General features: G+C 42.3%; 1 long non-coding RNA gene across 1 annotated transcript; it reads right to left on the bottom strand.

The window, feature by feature from the left end:
- Nucleotides 1-8592: 8592 nt before the first annotated feature.
- On the bottom strand, nucleotides 8593-10383 carry LOC112847769 (uncharacterized). Its single transcript, XR_003221532.1, has 3 exons — nucleotides 9731-10383; nucleotides 9454-9510; nucleotides 8593-9228 (listed from the first exon to the last, which is right to left on the bottom strand). It is a non-coding gene; the product is annotated as an uncharacterized LOC112847769 (long non-coding RNA).
- Nucleotides 10384-11572: the final 1189 nt, after the last annotated feature.

The following is an 11572-nucleotide window of genomic DNA, read 5'->3' as shown; positions in this document are numbered from 1 at the left end:
TTCTTGAACATATTTCTATATATCTGTTTATCACCTCCTTCCTGCCCCGGGTGTAAGTGGACCTAATGATCAGAAGGTTTCCCAGTCTGTGTGTGTGTGTGTGTGTGGGGCTGGAGGCACTTGGCAGGGCACTGGGGCCAGGAAAAAGGGATGACCCGCGGCTTCTCGTGTAATCGCTCCATGTGACGTACTTGTTATTGACACTGAGCATTCAACAGAGCTCCTGTGGGACCCTTGAACTTGAGGGGCAGTCCCTGGGAGCAGCACTGGAGGGCTGAAGAGTTCAGAGCAGTTAATGTTCAACCCTTTTGATCTCTGCCGAGAAGTTGCATTCCCTGAATTCCTCGCCAGCGTTTCCAGCGGTAGAGAGACTATGAATGGCTCTACTGAAGACATTTAACACTCTCCCATGCCCTGCCTCATTTGGGAAGCAGGGATAAAGCAAAGCTCACAGGTTACTAAACTTTGCAGCTCACTGTCAGCTTCTGTTTGTTTTTTTTCCTTTATTGCTGAATAAATTTAATTCTCCTGAAATTACTATCTTTACCATTTACTGCAGATGCACTGAATGTGACAAAAGTGGGCAAACGATGAAAGAAACGTGCATGGTGACTATGTCATAATATCAGGGGAACCTTGCTTAATCATTGGCAAATCAATGAGCTCATGCTGTTTATGTGTTTTTCTTTTTCCTTTTTTTTAGGAATTCACTTACCCTTCCTGTAATGTGGGTGTCCACCAGATGTGGTCAGAGTGACCCGGTGCTTTGGGTTCTGGGTAAATTATGCAATGAATGAAACAGGGCTGTTATCTAAGAACTTTCATCCAGAACTACGCAATCATGTTCCCACCGCGTCTGGACGTTTACCACCCACTGAGAGTTACAGCCTCACACATCAAAGCAGTAAAACCTCTTTAATGACAATAAAGTGATCATGCCGGTAAAGGGGGAATGTGTTTAGTAATTTACTTAAAATGCCTACCACGTGGATGCCAGACTTCCTTTTAAGAGATAAAACTCAGCAGATGTGACACCAGAAACGACCAATTTATTGCCAATATGAATAATATGTGGCCCGGCAAAGAATCTCTCCGAGCGCTGCCGTAAAAAGCTGAGTGATTGTGTGAGATGTTTTCTATTGTTCGAGCGCTGGGTTTAGGAGGTTTAGCGCGTGGGTGATTAACTAATGGAGGGATATAATCCCAGGTAAGAGTCACACACTGGGGCCCAAAGCACAATGAACAGCCTTCACTTAACCTCAATCAAAATGCTGAGATTGCAAACCTGGGGCCTCAGTCACCTGGCAGATGTCATTTTTGAGGGCCATCTGTGATTTAGAGGACTGAACTGGATGAGAGACTGCTTACAAGCCAAGGTGAGCCAGTGCAGCTTAATACAGAGATCCTCGTTGTCTTTGACACTGATGGCAGCAGAGAGCTGCAGGCCATTTGGCCTACCTTTGTTTCCAGTCGGCAGTTTGCTGCTTTATTAACCCTTGAAAAATTACAGATAAATCCTCTTCAGTCAGCTTTATATGGGGCTTATGTTTGAGAGTTTCTACAGACTCTGTATGCCTTATTTTGGTCATTTTTTAGTGTTTGTTGAGACATTAAAGATCAGAGGCTGTGTTGAGGTTTTGCTGACCTCTTGACATTTACATTTAACATTAATGTTTACTTCCCAATGAGCAAACACAGGTCTCTGCAACATAGGGGTTACCACCACCCACTCAGCACATATAGGCTGTGATGGCAATACATTGCTGTGTTGTGCTGGACTGCGTGCAGTTTAACGACTGCTTCTCTGTATAATGCCAAATTCGCTGTGACAGACGACTGGGAAAGCCCCAGTCACACAAGCCTACACAGGTCAGTGACCCTTGTGTATTTTTAAATGTGTATTCCCCAGCTGGTTGACCGTGTGATTGCTTTGGTCACTAGCACATTGCTGCGGTCACCTGTAGTTTACATGATGGACTTGTCCACCAACACCGTGTAGCTACTCGCAGAGCTCTGGAGAAACTGAAAAGTGAAATACAAACCAGAAACAGCGACTATTTGCCTTATGAAACATGATGGTTGCAGCTCTGATTTGAAACCGGTTAGCAAATATCTGCAAACAAACATGAAAAACTACAGGCAACCATGGGAACCATGGGCTACCAACTAAATCAATCACTGGGAGGTTTTTAGTGTAGCAGCTTATTTTCAACTGCTTTCACCTGGTGAGAGGCAGCAACCTCCAGCAACCACTGCCAACTAGTCTGGGAGTACATATATTTCCCTAGCAACCAAAAACTCAATGTGTACATGACGTTATGTTAGAAATATGTGAGATAAATGTTGTTACTGTGATAACACCTAATGTTTTGAAGGTGTTTTTGGATGTTTTGTGTTGGTGGGAAAGGACTATATTGAACAGATCACAGTGCTCAGCTTTTAGCTAACATTAGCTAGCAAGATGTATCTATAGCATTAGCAGATACCTGATAATTACCAGCAAGCATTTTATTTGTTAGATGAATCAATTAAAACAGGTACCAACACAGCAAACAGATTAGCGGCAGTAAACTAAAGTCTAGTCTGCACCTAAATGTCACTCAAAGCAGTCCAGTGTCTAATATTGCATAACTTTAAGTTTTAATACAATTCAAAAAGTGGAAATTAGCTACAGAAACTACATCAGTTTCTGTACCAGGCTATCAATATGTTAAAAGCTCACCATTTTATAAAAGGAGTCTATGGAGCCATTTAAGGAACTGGAATGTGCCAGAACATGACCTTGAGCACCCATTGGAGTGTTTCTTGCAGCCGAGTGTGAAATGGCTGGGATAAGAGTCAGCGCTTCCAAGTCTGAGGCCATGGTGAGTATGGTGGACCTAGGAGTCCCTCTGGGTTGGGGTTGGACCGGGCGATTGCTGTGGTGTCAGCAGAAATGCAGGTGTTATAATGGACTGCTGTGGTCAAGAGAGAGCTGAGTCAAAAGGCGAACTTTTTGATTTAATGGTCCGACTACGTTGCAGCGTATGACGTGTGGTCAGGGTACTGATTGAAAGAGTCAGAAAAAGGTTGCGGCCAAATTCAGTTTCTGTAGAGAAAGGGTAGGGAGCTCAGAAATCTGAAGGGAGCTCAGAGCAGAGCCATTGCTCCCTTGTGTTAAAAGTAGATTGCTGAGACGATTCAGGCATCTGGCTTTCTGGGTGCCCCCATTTGGAGGTTTTCCATTAATGCCAACTGTTTGGAGAGGTCATATTGAGCAGGGGAGAAGGACATCTGGAAAATCCTACTTAGTTTGGATAAGTAGAAGATAATGGACAGAAGAATTTTCGGTACTACTGTGGTGGCTTCACTTTTTATCCTCAAACTGCCGCTTGATAAAAAATAAAATTACAGCAATCATCTTGTGTTGGTTTTCAAATAGTTTCAATAGAAAGTGATCCTTCATTTTATTTGAATGACTTTCAGAGGATTGAATGGGTGAAATGCTGCCTGTAATTCTCTAGTAAAGAAGCAGGGATCAGTGAAAAAGACTTCCATCCACTGGAAACATGTTTTTCCCTATTAAAGTGGGAAATCTCACGCTCACAAATCTGATGCAGTTGTTTGTCTACACAGTGACAGGAAAGTTCTTGCAGAAGCATCAGCTTTCAGATGTTGAAAGCAGGAGTGCTGAGTTCTGAGTGTGCAGGTTTAACTTTCAGTCTTTGATCTCTGCCTGGGAGCTAGGAGCTCACAAGAGTTGATGTATCCTCTCTCCTTTAGTCCCTCCTTTTCCCCCTTTCCTTGTAAATCACCTCATGACCTCATAAGCCGTTTTCATACACGCACCGCAGCCCTGAACTTTTCTAGAGAATTACCCGAGGGGGGTGGTGCAGGTAACAAAAGCAAATGCTCGACACAGTGGAATAAGACATCAAACAGCAGATACCGCTTTAGATCCCTGTACAAAGTCAGTGTGATGTCTGATTGATAATTGTCCACTGAATTCACAGCAAGCGCGCTCTATCCAGACACCTTCTTCACCCAAACTCCTGTCTTGTTCTGCATGTAAGAAAAGGAAAACCGTGGATGATGTCGAGACGTTCTTCTCCCGACTTTTTCTCCTGACTGTGGGATAATTCTGTGACCTTTTGAGTGGGATTAAACTCCAGGTTGTAAAAACATGTTTTAACAGACTGAAATGGTTTTTGCTTCTTTTTTAGAGGGATGGAAAAGTTGGCCAACCAGCCCCAGACATGTGACCCTATAATGATGGAAAAGCTTTACTGTTTTTACGGTGTAAGGGCGTCCTATTAGCAGGAGTATCTCTGTGTCAAGGGGCAAATGGCTTGATGGCTTTATGCTGCACCACCATATGGTCTTTTAGTTCCTGTGGCCTCAACATTGGTTGTTCTGCCACTCAAACACTCAAAGAATGAAACAAGCATCTGAGCATGTGCGTCCTGTCTCCTGAGGGCAAAATGTTTTCAAACCTGAGAACCGGTTGCAGGATCGAGATCTGCAGCACCATTCAGGCTGACAGGAGAGGGCGTGGACGGCTCGGAGGGTTTTTTTTTTGCTGCAACTGAGGCCCCTGTGGCTTTACGCGAGATCAGATGATTGGTGATATAGTCATCTTACTGTCTACTTTAAACAGAACTGTTTGTATTGAGAGAAGCAGCTTCAAATTTACACATCAAACAGACTGAGACACTTTGGTCTTTATTTTTATGAATGTATGGTAGCATCTGGGAACTTTATAACCCCCCTCCAACACACTCTGGTGTAGCGGTCGGGGACCATGTTGACGGTGAGTTACGCTCTGTAAAATGTGGCCCTCATCATATGCCCATGTATTTTTTAAAAAGCTGCAGTTTGTGACACTCTGGTTTGGGTTTAAAAAATGCTGTAATTTTTCCCTTCAGTGGCCTTGGGAGGAGGCGAAACAGAGTTTATCTTACAACTGCAGCGCAATCATGTTTTATGAGTGCATGTGACGGTTTTATGAACACCTGACTCCCAGAGCTGTGCTGTGCTGCTTGTGCTACTAACCTTTATGTTTGACAATGTTTTCTATAATTCACACAGTGCCTGAGGAGCTTTTCTTTTTCTGTCACGACACCCTGAAAGAAATAAGGACCAGTTGGCTTATAATGGATTAATTTACTCGATTTCCTAATTAATCAAATAAGCTGATTTGATTTGTGCAAAGAGTACAGTGAGATTTATGCATCTGTCTTAAATCTTTTTCAAAACTCCCCAGAAATATAACTAAAAGTCACCTCACCGGAGACTGCAGCAACCCTGACTGGTCAACCCTGATAATTAATTATACTTCTGCGTCAGCTCTGTGTCGTAATTTACACCATAACTGATTCTCAATTTTAACCGGATGCTGCAACTTTCTACGTAACCTGATGTGCACCTCTGGAGAAATGTAACTACACATCAGGTCGACTTGAAAGGCGTGAAAGGTTGCAGTGTAGGGATAAAAGGAGTTTCCAATTACTACATAAGTTAGGACATAGATTTCCCGCAAAAGTCTAAATCAAGCTTTACAGAAGCACATGGCACGCAAGTGAAAATACAGGCAGTGTCGGCCACTTACAAAGGCTTAATATAAAATAGTTGCAAAGAGAGAGCAGTGACAAAATTGCATGTAACATGTGGAAACTCAGAGTTGTTGCAGAAGTATTTCTAGGAGTTTGTTTCTGAAAGTGCAAAGTATAGGGAGGAGATTATTCAAATCAATTTGCATTATAATTAAGATTAATTGTATTTTTTGTATACAGCACAAAATCACAACAACAGTTCCCTCAGTAAGGTAGAGACCCTACAATAATACAGAGATTAAAGAGAAAACCCCAACAGTCATATGATCCCCTATGAGCAAGCGCTTTGGTGACAGCGGGAAAGAAAAACTCCCTTTTAACAGGAAGAAGTTTACTTTCTAATTTTGTTCTGTTTAAAATAATAATAAGAAGAATTTTGTCAAAAGTTGGCTTAGTGCCAGTTAGCTTTAGCTTTGCTGTTATCAGATAATAAGGATGTGAGAGCAGTGGCAGTCTTCTCATCTACCTCTTAGCACAAAGCAAATAAATATTTTTCAATGACAACGAGAATGATGAAGATCTGCCAGATGGGAGGAAAAGGGGAAGACCTCAGAGCAGGTTCATGGATGTAGTTAAGGAAGACATGCAGAGGGTTAGTGTGACAGAGGAGGGTGTGAGGATAGAGTGAGATGGAGGCAGATGAGCCGTTGTGGTGACACTTAAGGTTCGGTCATACTAAAGAAAATATTGGTCGGAGAGCGTGGCACGACCTAAATGATTCCACTTGATCAAGTTGCTTTTAAACAGATTCCTTTAAAGACGGGGAACAGTTCTGTCATGGTCTCAGAGTTTTTAGCTTTAATGGTTTTTTGTATTGTTGATTTTGAGATTCTGCTGCCTTTTGGCACTTTGCTGTGACCACATACACCAACGTCATACCTGCTGCTGTAGCTGTACATCTCTGGACTGTCCTTTATCTTTTATTACTCCTCCTTTTCTACTAAAGCGAGAGAGAAACAGCATTTTAATTATCCTGTATGTTTATGTGTAGCAAATTGACAATAAAAAAAATATCTTTGAATCTTTCTTGTTTAAACTTCTTAGTCTTCCCGTCAGGCTTGTGTGTTTAACATTTGTATTTCCTGTTTTATTTTGGTAACAGTTGTCTCCTTCTATCTCACACCTCCGTCTGATTGTCTGATTCTGTGCACCTGTGTTTTCCCCAGCTGTGTCCACGTCCCCTAATTAGCCCTGTAAATATTTATAGCACTGTCTTCCTTTTGTTTCTTCAGAGCATCTGTTAACGTCCATGTTACTGTCTGTGAGTGCTTCCTTGCTGGTGTCTGGATTCAGGCTTTATTTATTGGTCATTGCATTTTGGACTTGGTTCATCAGTGCATGCACTTGTTATTTTGCATCCAGGTCTACAGTCTAAATAAATGTCTGTTTTTTGTTATGTATGCCTGCCTAATGAGTCTGCATTTGAGTCCTCATTTACCAGTTCATGACAAGGTCTGCAATTGTTTACAGTCAGCTGTTGTCATCAAAGAGACTTGGTTGCGTCAAGATGGCGATAAAATTGCTGTCAGACGGAATCCGTTTGCAAATGGGGTCAAGTTGGCAATCTGTTTAATACCGTGATCTTATGTATGATAAGTTGGTAAATCACAAATTGGTTTTTTGTATATGAATAAAAGCAGTTGAGTTGAGTTACACTAATCAGGGCAGATCTGTCTGTGACAACTGTTACCAAAATCTGCACCAATCTGAAAGAGATCGCACTCGACTGAGCTGGACAGTGATTGTTTGGAGACAGATTGCCTCCCACCAGGCAAACTAAACTTTGATCTAAAGTTGGTTGACGCATCTACGTGCAATCAAATAGGAAACCACCAGTTTTATCTTGTTAGAAGATGGCTGCCATTCTGTTTTTACCGCATAATGAATTAGACATAAACAGTCAAAAGAAGATTTTTGAGTCTTGGCGAAAGTAAAACGCCACGCTGAAGTCGCCCAACTTTACAGAAAAAAAAACAATTTAATTAATAACTAATATGAATATATGATGCACAGATATCTGTCGTTGTGCTGCAGCAGTCAAAGAGTAAGCTTAAAAGTAAATTTAATAATCCAAAGATCTCTGCAGCAATGCACCAGATGTTCCAGAAACGGTTTCCTGGTAGTTTGTAAAGCTAGAACCTTCAAGCTGCTGATTTTTAAAATCATTTTACGCTTTTAATCGGCAGTGGACCGACAACATGAAAAATCAAAGAAAAAAAAAAGATGGGCTCTGACACGCAGCAGAGATTCCTGGCGGTTTACCAGCCGTTAGCATTCACGGCTGGCCACGCGAAAGCAACCAGGGCGCTCCTCAGATGTCACTTCTTAATGTTCGGAGAACTGGAGAAGAAAATCTAGCAGCAGGGTTTCCTGATAGCAAAAAAAAAGCTTTAAAAAAAACTCTAGAGATGAAAGCAAACCGAGCTCCACGGCATGATGCAGCTGAGGGTGAAAAAATATTTGGTGTTTTGGGCAAACCAACTCTCGAACACTTTCACAGGATTACAGTTTCACATTGAGAAGCATCAGTCTGTGAAATATGTCATCCGTTCACCACAAAGACTCAAATATTTTTAGGAGCTGCAAATTTCACAAAAAGAACCCAAAGCATTGCATTCACACCCCCAACGGCTTCAGCCGTGCTTCAGAGAAATGTGGGAGTGGTGCTGGTGGTGTGGGTGTTGTGGGTGGGTGTAGGAGGGGAAGGGGGGGGGCTCTTTGAGTGCTCTGAGTGCTGCTGTTGCAGCTGCTGAATTTCTCACAGTAGCAATTTCAAGGACGCCAAAATGAATTACACATAAGGAGACCACGCAGGGTAAAATCTCTAATCCACACAATCCCGGCCTCCTCAGCTAATTCCATATCTGCAGCAACCCCCCCCCCAAAAAAAGTGCAACACACCCGTGCATGCCGTTTGCCTGCATTCCCTTATCCTCTCGCCCTCTCTTTTGCAAAATATCTGGTGAGCCCCTGATCTGCGATTTGCATGAGCAGTAATTAGGAGGTTTGGGATTAAAGGCACTACATTATGCTTGACTGAGGAGGCAGCACAGTGGGAGGCGTTATTTAGTCGACAAGTGCCATTCAGATAATAAAGCAATGAATAACAATTGCTCCGCGAAGCATTTTCCTGACACTTCGGCGAGGATATTTTACAAGCCGATAAAGGTGGGAACCACAAGACAAAAGGGAACAAGGCTTCTGCAGTTATCGGGGAGCCGGTTGGCACTGCAGCGGGATTTTTGATGTGTGTGAGGAGGCTGATACCAGAGCTCGACTGTTACGTGTGTGTGAACCAGCAGCCTGTCTGTATTTGCTCCATCCTTCACCCTCGCTCCTATCCCACAAGGCCTCGGCGCCTTTCCCTCGCACTGGCGTCTTATCAGGGGACAGCTCGTCAGGGACACACGTGCCATCGTTCTGACACTGACCGTGGGTCATTGAAATGCAAACAGAGAACACAGTAAACCAAATGGGGTCGAAGAGCAGCAAATATTTGGCCAAGACTTTTTTTTTCTTTCGCTGATGGAGCCGGTCTGTTTATGGTCGATGAAACAAGGTTAGAGCAGATGGCCATTCGGTGCGCCGAGCCTTCATTTGAACTGTCTGCAAATCAAATAAAAGCCGGCAGCGATACCTGTGGAAAGAAGAAAGGAAGGGCTGAGGCTGACTGTTCAATCTCCTCTCATTAAAAAAGTGAACAAAGGGAAGGCCAGAAGAAGAACGAGCACATGATTACTCATCTTCAAACCAATACAGTGAGAAATGAGTGAGTTTACAGGATGGCTTTCCACCGGTGAAGCCACATATTACTCAGTGAAACTCAGTGATGAGTGGAAGTGTGAGTGTGAGTGTGACTGACCCACTGAGAGTCGCTCAAGCTGAGCCAGGTTAACTACAGGGGAGTAGCTCCATCTACCTACCAAAACCAAAAGAGATGCAGGAGTTCTCAGATTTATGTATTTATTCATTTGTTTCTGTTTAGACACGCTTCTCTGATGCAGCAAGAGCCACTTACTCGAGCTGCTAGTAGAGATATTACAGTTCCTGTATCCAGCGATCTCAGTACAGTCACAAATAACCTCTAAACAAATATTTGAATATGCTGATCTGTAGACGAGGGAAGCTCTCCGGCTTACGTTTGAATCCGAGCTCAGGTGACCAGTCGTGTCTGAGTACGCTTTGATGACATGCAGGTAAACAGTCTGTGTGGCGAGGAAAAGAGGGAACACGCTTGTCGAAACACAATCTCAGAACCATGGGCAGATATCTGCCAGCCGCACCAGAAACCCGAAAATGCTGGCAGTTGCGGGCGCAGGTTAAATCAGCAGACGCAGAGCTCCAGGATCAGTCAGCAAATAATTATGTCACCTGCGTTACACAAGCTGTACAATTATCTGCACATTTCACAGAAAACATCAAACAAACATTTTCAGGCACGCTTTCACAACACAGATCACCTGATCTTACTTCACACAGGATATAAAAATAGAGCAGCAGCTTTTGTAGGGTGGAGACAGTGTGCACATTATCTTTTGAAGTTGTAGCGCAAAAGGTGCAAAGGCCTTTGTGCCGATACGTGGGGATACTGTATGTAAGCTAACCCCATCTCACTGTTAGCCTTCAGCTACGTGGCTGTGGCGCTGCTGAGGAACAAAAAGTAATCTGAGTACTGGTCACAATTCACTTTTTACATGCAGTACGGAAACGTACCGTAGCAACTAACAGCCTGTATATTCCAGCTTCAGGAAGTGCAGAGTGAGTGAAAAATGAAAGAAGAACATGAACAACATAGCTCACTGGCCACTTTATTAGGTACACCTCTTTAACTCAAAAAGCTAATCAGTCAATCCCATAATGGAAACTCATTAAAGTGCATTAAAGTATGTAGTCAAACCGAGCATGAGAACAGGGAAGAAAGGTGATTTAAGTGACTTTGAATGTCGCATAGTATTTCAGAAATGGCTTATCTGCTTGGATTTTCCAACACAAGAAACATATATAAAAAAAACAAAACATATATATAAATAAATCCTGTGAAATTCTTAAGCTAATGTTCGACAGACACAGGATTAGATTTCAGGGTGAAATAGGGGGGATTTGTCCCCTTCCAAGTATTTAGAACACACGTGTTTAAGCGATGGCCTTTCTAACTCCCAAAACATGAACTGAAATTATGATGTCATACAAATCTCTGCATCTTTTGTAGTTAATATAAAATTCCCTTCCACACACAAGCACAGCAGCACAGCGTCTTCTCCTCACTGGAGCTAAAAGAAAAAGAGAGGATAAGGGTCACACATTAGTACAGAAGAGGATTAGGGCCTAAAAAAAAGCCTTTTGTGTTTTTATTTGTTTGTTTGTTTTATTTTGAATTTTGATTTAAAGAAAACACAACCCCCCTCCCCCCTTTGTAGTGGTCCTAATCCTCTTCCGTACAATAGGACAAAACTAAGCGAGTTACTCCCTGGCTAACAAATCCACATGATTCCTGAAAATCATGCCCAAACAAGGGTATAACTGTGTGACATCTCCTGACAGTAAGGCTAGTTGTTTTTATTTTTTTATTTAAATGGTTGATAAATTAAAATGTTTCATCCTGAAACAGCTGAACAGGTAACAGACGCACATTTGAGCAGGTTACCTCCTCAACTCTCTCATCTGGATCCAGGCAAACATTAGAGGAAAGAAGGGTAAATTAGGTTTATATATGTGTGCTGACTCAACTGGGATAAAAATAAATGAAGACAAGTTAATAATTATGTGAAAGAAGTTCAGAATTCCTTACTAAGCCCTACTAAATAAAGACGTCTGTCTTAAACTGCCGCAGAAAAGGTAAAAATTGGTACATAAATTCACTAGAATGCAGAAAATTGTCCTTACGTAGCAATTTTCTACTCTATTTGACCTTTTTGAGTGCTTTTTATATAACACATTCATATTCTAATGAAGTCAGGGATCAAACCTCCGACCTAGTGAAC

Source organism: Oreochromis niloticus, linkage group LG9 (genome assembly GCF_001858045.2).
Source record: "Oreochromis niloticus isolate F11D_XX linkage group LG9, O_niloticus_UMD_NMBU, whole genome shotgun sequence".
NCBI lineage: Eukaryota > Metazoa > Chordata > Actinopteri > Cichliformes > Cichlidae > Oreochromis > Oreochromis niloticus.
Note: the sequence above shows the minus strand (reverse complement) of the source record. Positions and strands in the feature narration are given on the sequence as shown.